The following is a 14,290-nucleotide window of genomic DNA, read 5'->3' as shown; positions in this document are numbered from 1 at the left end:
CAGCTTAGATTAGGTTGCTCTCATTAAAGGGATCATCCTTCCCTCCATGCACAACCTGCAAGGAGGCATTTAATACTATATCGATCGTTGTAGGTGTCCATGGATAGACTGTACAAGAATATCCCACCATATATGTATTGATCTTTGACTGCAACGTTCTTGCTCTGCACCAAAGCATGAATCGCTGATTATTTAATAAACATTAAACATGTATTAAATATCATAATTAATATATACAAATGCTTAATAAGTAACTCATAAATAAGTTATGTGTCCTAATTATTCGACAAAAATTATGTAAATTAAATGTAATTACTTTAACACTACAGTGCATAAGGCATAGTACAGATGAGTACAAAATATAGTGAATAACACATGTGTCAGTAACAAGTGCAAGTGCACTGAACAACTGCACTGGCTCATTAACGACGACGATGCCGCACGCAATTCCCAGGAGTGTAAGCGTCTGGTAGGTGTGTGGCCTTCATCCCAGTGGCCTGCATTGGCCCCTGCCACGTGTACTCTTGCTCGTCATCATCATCATCGTGTGGTGTTGCACCTCCACCGAATGTGTATCCAGAACCGCTAACTCGGTCCTACATGTACCACGATGTAGGATCGTTATGCAGAAGTGTGGACACCAGTAGTATGTGCTCTGATGGAGTCCGAAATGGCAAAGTCTCATTATGCTAGTACCACTGTGAACCCCTAGGTGCATCGGGAAATTCGGGGTACTAGCCGCTTAGTAGCTCGGTGAAGCTGCCCGCCTGCAATGTAGCAGCCCAGTCAAAATCTTATGTGCCGCTCTAGGTTGGCGTCTACTGCGTGCAGTCAATGATGTCCTCGTGATGAGTTGATACTACTGGTGGAGCTGTCTGCGTAGTCTGAGGAGGTTGTGTCCATTGAGAGGCTAGGAACCCAATGTACACTGCTCGGGAGCAGGAGCCTCCGTGAACTCCTCGGCTTCAGCACAAGAACGTGGCACATGATGGGTAGCAAACGAAGGTGCCTCCTGTGATTGTGCCTCACGGGCACTGGACGAGCGCCTGCGGTGGGAGGCATGAGACGGGTCCATGGCTGGTACGTCGTACCCCCTCAAACACGGGGCACAACCACCTAAACCACGTAACGCGGACAACAAGCGAGACCCTCTCATCCTCATGTAGTCCTGGAGAGGGTTCCGATCCCTCTGCGTTGATGACCCACTTGCTTCCCCACATGCTTGCTCTGTCTGCGTATGCATTTCGTACCCTGCTTCGGTTTGTATTTGTTGAGTGTCATGTCAGTAATACGGATGTGTAACTAATGAAAATTATTAGAAGTACAGCATCACTTACCACCACATGAATAAGATAGGCACGATCCTCGGGGAAGGGTTTGGGGGCCGGCGGTACGATTCCGCTAAGTAAGGTGGCACGCGTGCGGGAATGATACCACAAAAGGTACTCCCAGTACGTGTCGTCGTCGTACTGTCTCGCAGGAACAACAACATCCACTGCGCCTGACTCCATCCACCTGTTTATGTGCTCCGCATTAATCTCAGACCATTCATGCATGCCTACATTCCCCTGTGCGCTCCTCCTGTACGTGGCATAAACAGTTACAATTTCGTAACATGGATCACCTAACGTAATAATGGTATGTACAATAACACACTTACTCATGCGCCCGACCAGGGTCTCGTGGGGGAAGTACTAGCACCAACTGTTAGTAACCGAACTGCCTCTGTACACGCTCAGGAGAATACACTTCCACATTGTTCATGTATAACAAGAAGCATCTGGTCATCCATAAGTCCGAGTCATGAAAACAAGAGGATACGATGAGGCCTTCGGTCGTAATTTCAGCCACTTGTTCCATACGCCATGGATCCCACTCCATGAGATTAGCGTTGAGGACTTCCATGCCACTGATCACCTAGGAGTAGTTACCATGGTCTTGCTGGTGAGTCCATCTCAGCCTGGCATGAATCCACTAATACCACATTGTAGGCCTCATGTCATCGGCAACGTCATCGGAGATGGGGATTGGATAGTAGCTCTTGCTCACCCACGGTCGACAAACCGGGAGGTACTCCCAGCTCCAGAGCTATAAAAGGTGTAGGCTACCTCTTTGACCGCTGGGTTGCGGCACACAATCCTTTGTACGTAGCAGCCAACACAACAGATCCCCAACTGTAAGATGTCAGCTTATAGGGACGTAACGCGAGCTGACCCGCTAACTATACAATATGAGGAAGTACATAATCGTCTACCGTGTTGCAGAACATGATGTCTCCCAGCATGATGTACAAGTACACCTCAATAATGCTGCATAATTGTAGCCTCATCCGCATCCGGTGGGCAAGGACTGAACTGTGGTAGCCCATGAATCCATGACATGGAGAGCCCAACATCCTTCATGTCATATTGCACACCAAACCTATAAGATGCAGAGACTCAATGAAGCATGAATAACACTAGAACATATGAAGTGCATTACATAACAAATAATTACCTCGCCTGAATATAACTCTTCCACTGCTTCTTTGCTGGTTGCGAAAGTACTAACGGGGTGCCCCTGATCTGCAGCCCGGCCAGCATGGCCATGTCCCGCAAAGTTATGGTCATCTCTCCACAAGGAAAGTAGAACGTGTGCGTCTTAGGACGCCAGCGGTTGATGAGGCCTGTGAGCAGTGACATCTCAATCGGCGGGAGGGGAGTCTTGCCATCGCCCTCCATGGGAGCTCTGGCCATCATGAGAGTGAACAGTAGTAGTCCTGCCCGTGTGAGTGGCTCGTGGAATTGAGGGTCTAACTCTTTAATCTTGCGCACACTCCTGGAACGCAACGGAACCAACTGCAAAGGTATCCAATACATTTATTGAGTAAGTACCAAGTTATCAGGGCAAGTGGAAATCATGTATTATCGTTGTACCTGTTGCCCTGTGAAAATCATCCTTCCCCTTTGGTTCTCGTCATACCGTAGCTGAAGAAGCTCGGGAAGATGAACGTGAGCCATGCCAATGATTTCAAGCTTCATGGTTCAATAAAAAAATAACGTAAGACATCAGCTATTACAAAATAGGTACAACAACAAATTACAATACAAACCATGTCTGCGATTAACTTCATAAAACAAACTAAATTGCAACAACTCTAATACATTCCAGTTCGATCATAGCTTGATAGTTTACCACCGGGTCGGACAAGTCCTCCTGTCATGGCCAGATTGTTTGCATATTTTGCACTTACGCAGGCCATCAACAGCATCTGCTACATCCATGTCACCTTGCAGCCTCGTGGCTCTAGGCCTCCTAGGATCCGTGCGTCATGCTCTGGGATAAGGTACCCACTTAGGCCCCTCGATCGCTTTGTAGCTGCTTCTGATGTTAAAGGAACGCATCTTTGGAAGCCATGTGCTCCTCAATGCATCGATCGTGAAGTAGGGTGATACGTATTGTGATCCGTCATTGCCGCCCATGTCTCTGCAAGCAGCGAAGACATGGGAGCACAGGATATGGTGCAGTTCTGGCTTATTGCATGTGCACTTCACCTCGTGAGGACCAATTTGACATTGTTGCATAATGTCCCCCGCACTATACCCTGAAGTGTACCGGTGGTGACACATGGCCTCGAATTCATTGTTGACCCGGCCGTAGATCCTAGTTCAATGAAAGTGTGCCTTATTCCTTCTTCTGGATACGATTTCTTCCACCTTATGTGCAAACCGTATGCTGCACTCCATTGCAGCTATACCACGGTCTCGAAAGTAGCCAGTCGTTCTATAGAATGTGAGCTCAATGATGGCGCACAACGGGAGGCCGTGTACACCCTTTAAGACATTATTGAACGCCTCCGCTATGTTCGTTGTCATGATCGTATACCTAATATGAGAGACAATAATTTTAGATGGGATATTTGCATAACCAAGAGTAAAATACGATAATTAAACTGATATGTTCTAACCTGGCACCGTTAGTGTCGTGGATTAGGGCCCAACACTCAGCCGGCTTTCTCGCTATCCACTGGCTAAATGTAGCACGTGAACGGCTAATGATGGTTTGGCCCCCCACCATTTTGCGTCCGCATATGGTCCTCCTGTGCTTTCTGCTCTGCCATCATCTTGCGAGTGGTCTCATTTAACTCTCGCCATATCTCATTGAACTTCGCCTCCTCGTTCTGAAGACACAACCCTTTGAACCTCTTTACAAGACCCTTGTTGTGGTACCTTGAGTACAGGTTCACACCCAAGTGTCGCATGCACCACCTTCTCTCTACATCAAGCCATGCAATGGAGTAGTTTGTGCTGTCATGTAGCACATCCAACGCATCCAAGAGGCCCTTGTTGCGGTCTGAGATGATGCAAACTCATTTCCTATTGCCAACGACATGTGTCCTCACCAAGGTGAGGAACCACAACCAACTATCATTGTTCTCACTCTCAACCATTGCAAACGCGAGAGGAATGATCTGATTGTTTGCATCCGCTGCCATCATTGTCATAAGGTTATCGTGGTACTTGCTGCTAAGAAATGTGACATCCACACATACAACCGGCTTGCAATGTCTGAAAACTTCGATGCATTGGGCAAAGGACCAGAAAAACCTAATGAGGATAGGTCAGTGCTGCTGTATGACCCATCCTCCAGCCTGATCGACTGATCCGCCATGGCCCACTGGGTCCCTGGATTTGTCATGGTAATCTTCTGCAACAGCCTCGGGGCATAGTTGTAAGACTCTTCGAAACATCCAAACAACATCTTCAACGCCTTCTGCTTCACTCGCCATGCGGTGTGGTAATTGATCAGCATACCCGCCTTAGTCTGCACCTCCTCCATAATGGATTTTGGCGACAAACATATGTTCGTGCCAACAAGGGTGATGAGGAGTTGGGCTATGAACCTCACATCAACAGCTTGGCTCACATTCCTAATAGCCTCTTCGATGCATGTATGTGGGGTGTGTCTACTCAGCACAAAATAGTTCTCGTATTTTGGCTTATGTGCTCGTACGAAGTAAGGACAATTCGGGTGCTTGATACACCTGACCTCATACTCCGTAGGGTTAGACCGGGCGCGCTTGTGGTCCCTTCTTGTGATTATAGAGTAGTTGCTGATAAAGTGGATGATCTCCTCCCTATTTTGAAACCGTTGTCCTACCTGGATGTCGCTATTCTGGTATCCCCAGTTAGATAGGATGTTATACTCAACGATGGTACAATCTAGCAGCCCAGCACCATGAAAGTACTGGATCGCTGGCACCTGGTCATCGTTGTCAGCACCTTCTTCATCCCTGCTACCACCGGCTTCATCATCCATGCATCCTGCATCTACCTTAGCAGGGTACACTTCAGGTCCCTCTGTACTGGAACTGCCCTCCCCGACATACCCTCCCTTCTCATCATGTCTCACATGATGGTCTGATCCTTCTACGCTAGTCACCGCTTCACCTTGCACCAGTCGTGATACTATGTTTATGTACACCTCCATTTCAAAGTTCTCCTCCAATGCCTTGCGTGAGTACAAAGCCTATGCGTTGTTCCTTCTCAAATCGAACAACGTATGGACAATGACCGAGCTGTTTGGCACAAGCCGTGGCCACACACCCTCTAGTACAACATAATAGGACTGCTGGTTCACACGCAAAAGGCTCATAACATGTGATTTTAGCCATCTAGATCAATAGGTAGCTCAACCGTACTCTCAATGTGCTGACAGTTCTGAATTGATACGAGCCTCCTATGCAAAACAGTGGGATGTTCTCCATAATAAATATGGATAGTCATAGCGTCTCTGCTAAACAAACGTAAATGGGCAAATAACTACTTAGATGTATGTACGATAAACAGCTAATTACGCTCCATACATTAACCTAAGTGATAAAGCTAATTAATCAAATTAGTTCTGTTAATTTGCTTTAAAGCTCCATTTTTTTCTCCTCTTTCATGAATTCATACTTGTGGCGGGATCGTAACTCCCATTATCATAACTCTGGTTATCATATCTATCGCAGGATCATAATTATGGTTATACTATGGTAGATTCTGTTACGAGATCATAATTACTATTACGAGATCATAAATTATGCAAATATTTTACGTACTCTAATTTATCAACTTAATACCATTTAACCAATGTATTCGAACGGAATAAACACTCTACTTAATCTAATTACATTTTCTAATCTAAATATTAATTACATACATAATCTACGTACTTACTATTAAGGAAGGTAGTCCTCTCCTCGCGCTGCTGCTCGGTCTGGCTGCTGCTGTACTACTCCTGCTCGCTCTCGACTGCTGCTGTACTACTCCTGCTCGCTCTCGACTGCTGCTGCACTACACATGCTTGCGCTCGACTGCTGCTGCACTACACCTGCTCGTGCCATTTTATAGGCAGCCCGGGAAGATGCTTCAAGTGCAGCATGCGCGAGCCGACCGGACGGCTGAATAAAGTGAAAAGGTAAAGCGTAAAGGAATAAAGTGTAAAAGATAAAACGTGACATGACGTGACGTGACGGCTGACGGTGTGCCGAAAAAGGTAAAAAAGGTATTTCGGCACACCATGTGCCGAATACGCATTGTTGCCCATATTCGGCATACGGTGTGCCGAATACAGGTGATTTTCGGTACACCATGTGCCGAATACGGGCAACAGTGCCGTATTCGGTGTACCGAAAAAGAATTTTTGTACACTGTATGATGAATACGGATGCTAAATTCGTTAATACGGCTACATGTTATGTAAAAAAAGAATTTTTTATACCGTGTGCTGAATACGGATGCTAAATTTGTTAATACGGCTACATATTATATATTTGTCTAATTTTAGGTTTTTCCGTTCTCCGGACCATAACAGCTGGGTGGGGTCGTTCGTCACGTCACGTCAGTGTCGCGTGAAGGTAGTGCCAATGTCGATTGGGGAGAGGAGCATACAATATAAGAGATGTGCGTCGTTAGCGGTAGTTGAACTATACTCATCACCATGCATGCATGTTGCACCTACAGGAATGCTGCACTAGTTCGTTTGTCGACCGCAACTTTGTGTCTCTTTATCACTAGTAAATCAAAATTTTGGGTGTTGAAGTCCTCATTAACATCCAATTTTTCACAACTACCAAGTAAGATCTAATCGAAGTCATTTATTCCAGTTTTGTACGGTTAAAAGTACCGAGTGCACTATAGACACCCCATAAAACTTTCACTATCAATATCTTTTCAGCAATTAAGTTAGAAACATAAAAAATAGTTGATTCTGACAAAAATGAATATATATATTAAAATAGGAATAATATGACTCACCTAAATACCATTAGTGTATCCATATATAGCTATAGCCTCACAAATTTCTAATATTAAGAATTTTTTTAAAATAGAGCTCTACCAAATACTCCCATTGACAGAGGTCACTAAATGTCATTATTGCAATAAAGCTCAACTCTCAGCAAGCCACGTCACCTAAAAACCGTAGCCGTCCGATGATCACAGAGGCTTTCATCTGACCTGCCATGACCTTCCATCATTGCCTTGTAGCACTCCATTTCCGGCGCGCGTTCCCACTTTTGCACCACCCACAGCCCCTTCCCGAGTTTGCAATCGCTTGGTAACTGAACGAGCACAGCCGCGACGCCTCCCACTCCGCAACGGCTCCGCTCCCTGACCTGCCGCCTCCCTCCTCCTCCTCCTCCTCTTCCAATCACGGTTCACAAATGTGTCGGTAACCGCCCAAAAATAGCAGTTACCGACTTTCTCGGTCCGGTCCGGTTTCAGAAACCGACCGGTAACCGAAATTTAAATTCAAAAAATGCGAAAAAATAAAAAATAAAAAATTCAAAAAAATCTTTAAAAAACTAGACACAATTCTAAGACCTTTTGTGAATTTTTTTTTCAAAAATAATGTCGTTTGCATCATATTCTATAGGGAGGAAGTTTGAAAAAAATGAAAAAAATTGAAGCGTGCGGCTCAGTTATTAACTCATGTTAAGGAAAAGTGTAACATGCAAACACATGTTTTTTTGTGTAAAACGTATTTTAAGAGAATATTTAAAATTGATTTCACTTTATTTAGAGTTTTATTAAATTCTCTATGATTTTTACAAAGTTCACAAGCATAAAGTGAATATGTTAAGAAACAGCACTGTAATTAACTTTTTCATGTCTACTATTATTTTTTCCTACATAAATCATAGTATAAATAAGCTAATGAAAGTGGTTTCACTAAATTTTGAGGTGTGATGGGTCAGTTATGAATTAATCTAGTCGCAACATATTTACACAATCATGCATATTACACTAACTAATTCATGAGTTCATGTATTTTTAGAAGACATAGGATCATGTAAGAAGACTAACAAAATTAGTTTCATGATTTTTGGATTAGCAAAGAGTAAACTATGCATTTAACTTGGTTTAACAAATACAATTTCTCACAGAAAAATTTTGAACTTTTTTATGAGTATAAATACTTTTATCATGTAGATCATGTCACAAGGAAACCAACAAAATTTGTTTCACTTGATTTGAAGCTCAGATGAATTAGTTATTGATTTTAGAAGATTGAGATAATTTTTGGGTTTTTTGTTGTACTTCACTGAAAATCGAGAAAACCGCTCGATAAATCGAGAAAACCGAGCGGTTACCGAGAAAACTGAGCGGTTACCGATAATACGGAAAATTCGAGAAAACCACTCGATAAATCGCAAAAACCGCTCGGTAACTGGTCCAAACCGACCGATTACCGAACGGCTAAAATCACTACCGGAGACAGCTTCTTTGCCGAGTGCCTCAGGCACTCGGCAAAGGACGATATACACTCGGCAAAGGCTTTGCCGAGTGCTACACTCGGCAAAGGGCGCTCGGTAAACAGTTTGTCGGCAAAGACCTCTTTGCCGAGTGCACTTTATCGGGCACTCGGCAAAGGCTTTGCCGAGTGCTAATCTGACACTCGGCAAAGGCCTCCGCTTTGCCGAGCGCCAGTGAATCAAACACTCGGCAAAGGTGGCGTCTGTGCCGAGTGCCACCGGGAGGACACTCGGCAAACAGGCCATCTTTGCCGAGTGCCTGGACCGTGGCTCTCGGCAAATCTGTGATGTTTGCCGACTGCAATGGCCTTTGCACTCGGCAAAGCATGTTGTCACTTTGCCGAGTGTCATGGCCATTGCACTCGGCAAAGTGACTGAAAACAGCCTTTTTTATTTGTTTTTGACATCCCATCCAAACAAACAGATATATATATAACAAACATCACCAACATCACATATATATCATCAACAGCACATATATATCACCAACACCACATATATATCACAAACATCACATGTCTCACAATATATCACAAATAAGTTCACAAGTAATCCAAGTGCTCCATCATCTACAACCATAATTGCAAATAGAAGTACCATTAACAACCACAAGTATCATCACCAAGATGGTCAATGAAACTGATTTGGTGAATGATTCGCTGAAGCATAAGGATCGTTCGATGCCGCCGATTGATTCTGCACAAAGGAGAAGAGATTGCATGTGTGAGACAAGATAAATATATACCATACATGAATAAAACTTTCATACTCCACTAGGTTTGACCGTAAGTATGAACATACAAACTAAAACATTTATACTCACAGGAGTAGAATAGTGAGGAGGTGGAGGTGGAGCGAATAGCGAAGGTGGCGGAGCTACACCCGTAGCGGCGCCAATACTTTGCATGTACTGAAGAATCTCCACCATCCTCCGCTGCTCGGCCTCCATCGTCGCCTGCATTTGCTCCCGTATCCTCCTCTCTTGTTCCAGCTGGGCCTACAATATATTCACCCTAATGTTACAATAATGCAAAGGAAAGGTATGAAAAAACCAATGAACGACGAATAAACCAGGAATAACCTCGAGTGCCTCCACCCGGTGGTGTGAAGTGTCCTTCCGAGGTCGTATGGCCGGGCTCGTGCTCATGCTGCTTGCTCGAATCTGGGAGAGACTGGGAGTAGCGGCCGAGTCGATTGCGCCGTCGCCAATCCAGTATCGCCCATGCTTCTTGCCTCCTCCCACCCTCATGACGACTTCTCCATCAAGGTCCTCGGTGCTCGGATCATACTCTGGCCCATGGACCTCCCTTGCCATCGATGTGTACTCACTAAGGCGGTTGTGGACGGTCGCATTGCTGTACGCCTCGGGCCCGTCCTCCGGGTTGTAGTCGACGTCGGACGTCGCCTTGCCCTTGTGGGCCATAGCAAATGCCTTGAAGATGGAGCAAGGCTGGCCACCATGTGACGCCGACTGTGAGAAAAACAGCAAGATGATTAGAAATCATACAGAATTGAGCATTAGAATAAATAAATGAATTCGCGTACCCATGTTTGTGCGTATCCGCTGAGGTTGCGGCTGCCTTGATGGTGTGCTACACCTGGCATCATCAAACGCCGCTCCCGGCACAAGTTGTGCGTCTCCTCCCACTCGCGTGAGCACCACTTGTCCACCATCTGTTCCCAGCACTGGGGATGCGTGGCGCACCAATAAGGAATCATCTACAGGCCATCAAGTACATGACATATCAGAAGATGAAATTAAGCCTACTTAATCTCAAAAGGAATCAGTATTAATGTTCTGTATTTACCTGCAGGTACTGGTCCCGGGTCAGCGTCATGGTTCTTGCGTCCCTTTTGGTGACCTTCGTTCCAACGACGGTCCCGTGGTAAGTTACGACGACCTGGATGCGTGCCTCGTAATGCATGTCCACGACGAGTTTTTTTGCAGCATTTGGTAGCCACCGCATCCGCCCTGACCTCATGTCCGTCCTGGCATCTAAAGAAATCCTGCATACAAACACGATGTATCCATTCATTATTTCAAGAATGTCCAATAAATACGATGTATTGAGCAATGTAGTGCGAGGAAGACTTACCCACAGCTCTTGCTTCACTCGCTCCGCCTTGTTGTTGAATACCCTGCGGGCCCGATCTGCAGCATCAGGGGCGGCGGCGTAGTGGTCAAACGAGTAGGCCGTTCCCGTCACTCCGGCGTACTCAACCAGGCCAGGGAAGTGCTCCTTGCACAGAAGACCGAGGATGCCATTGACTTGGCGTGTGTGAGCACCTCCACTCGCCACAATCGTCCAGTTCCTGCCCAAGTGATTAACAATCGTCCAATTTCTATTTTGATATTCAACATATCATATAAAGTAGTGATAACATCTAAAGTTACTTACTTTTCCCCCTCGGGTCGAATCAGCGGGCGTCTCTCACGAGGTATCGGTCGCTGAGGGAGGCTCGCGGGACCTCGCAAGTAGACGCTCGACGAACTAGAGGAAGCGGAACCCCCTGCTGTCGCCTCCTCCTGCGCGTCCTCCTGCGCCTCCTCGTCGTCCTCCTGCGCGTCCTCCTGCGCCTCCTCGGCGTCCTCCTGGGGCACCTGCTCCTCCTCCTCCTCCTCACGCGACGGGGCGGCAGGCGATGACTCCCTCCTGCGGCTGCTCCTCCTCCTACTCTCCCCCGGTGCAGCGGTCATTGTCCTTCGGTACAAGGACGTTAGCTTCCTCATCCCACCGCCCACCATCTTTGTTCAATCACCTGCAATTAAAAAGAGTAAACCAATAAGCACAGATAAACAAGAAGTACTTAGAAAGAGATGCAAAATAAACAAAACGTAATTACAAAATAACATAGTATTACATGTATTAGAAATAATCTTCATGATCGGGATTAGCTGGATCATAAGTCTCATCATCACTATCAATCATGTCGAAATAATCAACACTATCCGAATGAGCAATGTTGCCATTGTCATTGTCTAAATGTAATCGCTCAAGCATTTGTAAGTCCTTCACATTTTGCACCTCATCTCCAACGTCCTCTTCAATAACCGTTTCATTGTCTACTTCCATTCCGATCGCTTCGGTTAAGTCTATCTCAAACCTCCCTTCTAGTCCCTCTTCTTGAAAGAACTCTCCGTCATATGTGTTTGGGTCTAAGTTGTAATCTTCATCGTTTGGGACAGGCACTTTACCGTGTGGCGATACCCTGTGCACAATATCCCAACCCTTAAGATGCCTTATGGTTTGACACGCATATGGGAGATAATAAACTTGCGTGGCCTGTTGGGCCACAATATAGACATTGTCTCCTGGTAAGATGGAATCCTGTCGAATTTCGACTAGCCCAAGATTACAATATGTCCGTCTCGTTACTTCAGGATCAAACCAATGGCATTTAAATATGACGGGATTAAAAGGTTTGGAACCATGAAACTTGAGTTCGTATATTTCTTCAATTCTTCCATAATACTCGACCACATCAACGCCGGGCGTAAAAACTCCGGAACTTGTGGTTCTTTGATTGGGCCGACTCTGCTCGTAGCTTGTTGTGCGAAAGCGATATCCATTCACGTCATAACCAGAAAATGACCTGACCCTATAGGCAAAGCCATCGGCAACCTGTCTCAACTCGGCACACATAGACGCATCCCTCTGGCTCTGCAAGCTCAAGTAGGATACATCGTTATATTATTCGCACGTACGAGTAACTTGGAATGTCAAACTACGTACGAGCTAAATTGGACGGTACCTTCCGTTTGAACCAAGAAATGAAATCGGGCATTCCATTTCCCGCACCCTGTCTAAGAAGGGTATCTACCTGCTGCGGGGTAGGATCCCTTGATTGACGCCAGAATTCATGAAAAAATTCCCTGTACCAACGAGAAACAAGGGGGTTGGATGCAGAATAGTGACGGCGTATTTAACAAGTTCGTTGAGAACTTACTGCATGTACGGTGCCACTTCGTCAAGGTTGGTCAACATGTATAGCATGATATGGCGCCACTCTTCATGATTCAAGGTCTTGGGGGTCGATGCACTTGCGCTTCCGAGTTGGCCTCGGAAAAGGCTGAGGTTCGATTCATTTTCGCCAGCATTGTAACGAGGGGGTGGATTATGCACGCTAGGGAGGTTGTCACCATAGTATGTTGTTGTGAAGTTCGCCACCTCCTCCAGAATGTATGCCTCTGCAATGGAAGCCTCGATTTTGCATTTATTTCTACATTTCTTTCGAAGAACCTTTAGACATATCTCGATTGGATAGCACCAACGGCCCTGCACGGGCCCCCCCATTCGTGCCTCGTACGGGAGGTGCAAAATCAAATGCTGCATCGGATTGAAGAAGCCGGGTGGAAAGATCTTCTCCAACTTACAGAGCAACACAGGTGCCATTCTTTCCAAGTCAGCAATCACGGTCCGAGATAACTCCTTGGCACAAAGCTGGCAAAAGAAATAGCTCAACTCTGCCAGCACTAGCCAGACATGCTCAGGGACATAGCCTCGAACCATCGCCGGAAGAAGCCGCTCAATCCATATGTGGTAGTCATGACTCTTCATCCCTAAGACTTGCATAGTAGATAAGTTCACTCCCCTCCTCAGATTAGCTGCATACCCATCAGGGAACATTAACGTCTGGATCCATTCTAGTACTTCCCTCCTTTGGGGCTTGCTCAAGACAAAATCGGCCTTAGGCCTTCTCCATGTCTTGCCGCGACTAGGAGGCTTCATATGTTGGTTTGGTCTATCGCATATCGTTGCCAGATCCACTCTAGCCTTAACGTTGTCCTTTGACTTGTCAGGAATGTCCATGATTGTTGCCCAAAGTGCCTCGGCAACATTCTTTTCAGTGTGCATTACATCAATGTTGTGTGGAAGGAGAAGGTCATCAAAATAGGGGAGCCGAGTCAAGCCCGACTTATGAGTCCACATATGTTGCTCACCATATCCCACAAAACCACCTTCTGGATTGACCTCGAGACCATCTATCTGTTCACGAACCGTGGCACCAGTCATTATCGGTGGTGCAGGGTCTGTCACTACGACACCTTTCGTAAAGTTCTTGATGTCTCGTCTGAATGCATGGTCAAGAGGGAGGAATTGCCGATGTTTGTCGAACGATGAATACTTGCCACCCTTCTGCAACCAAATGAACCTCAGACCTTCCTTGCATACTGGGCATGGGAACTTCCCGTGAACACACCAGGCGCAGAATATCCCATACGCCAGGAAGTCATGCAGGGAGTAGTGGTACCAAACATGCATTTTGAAGTTTTTCTTTGTAGCTCGATCGTATGTCCATACCCCTTCCTCCCAAGCACGGACCAATTCATCAATCACAGGCTCCATGAACACACCCATATTATTCCCTGGGTGTCCAGGAATTATCAACGACAAGAATACGTTCTGTCGTTGAAAGCATATGCTGGGGGGGAGATTGAGGGGGATAATGAACACGGGCCAACATGTGTATGGGGCAGCCATCATTCCATAAGGATTGAACCCATCTGTT

This window comes from Phragmites australis, chromosome 4 (assembly GCF_958298935.1).
Source record: "Phragmites australis chromosome 4, lpPhrAust1.1, whole genome shotgun sequence".
NCBI classification, from domain to species: Eukaryota; Viridiplantae; Streptophyta; class Magnoliopsida; order Poales; family Poaceae; genus Phragmites; species Phragmites australis.
This window is presented reverse-complemented; position numbering follows the sequence as displayed.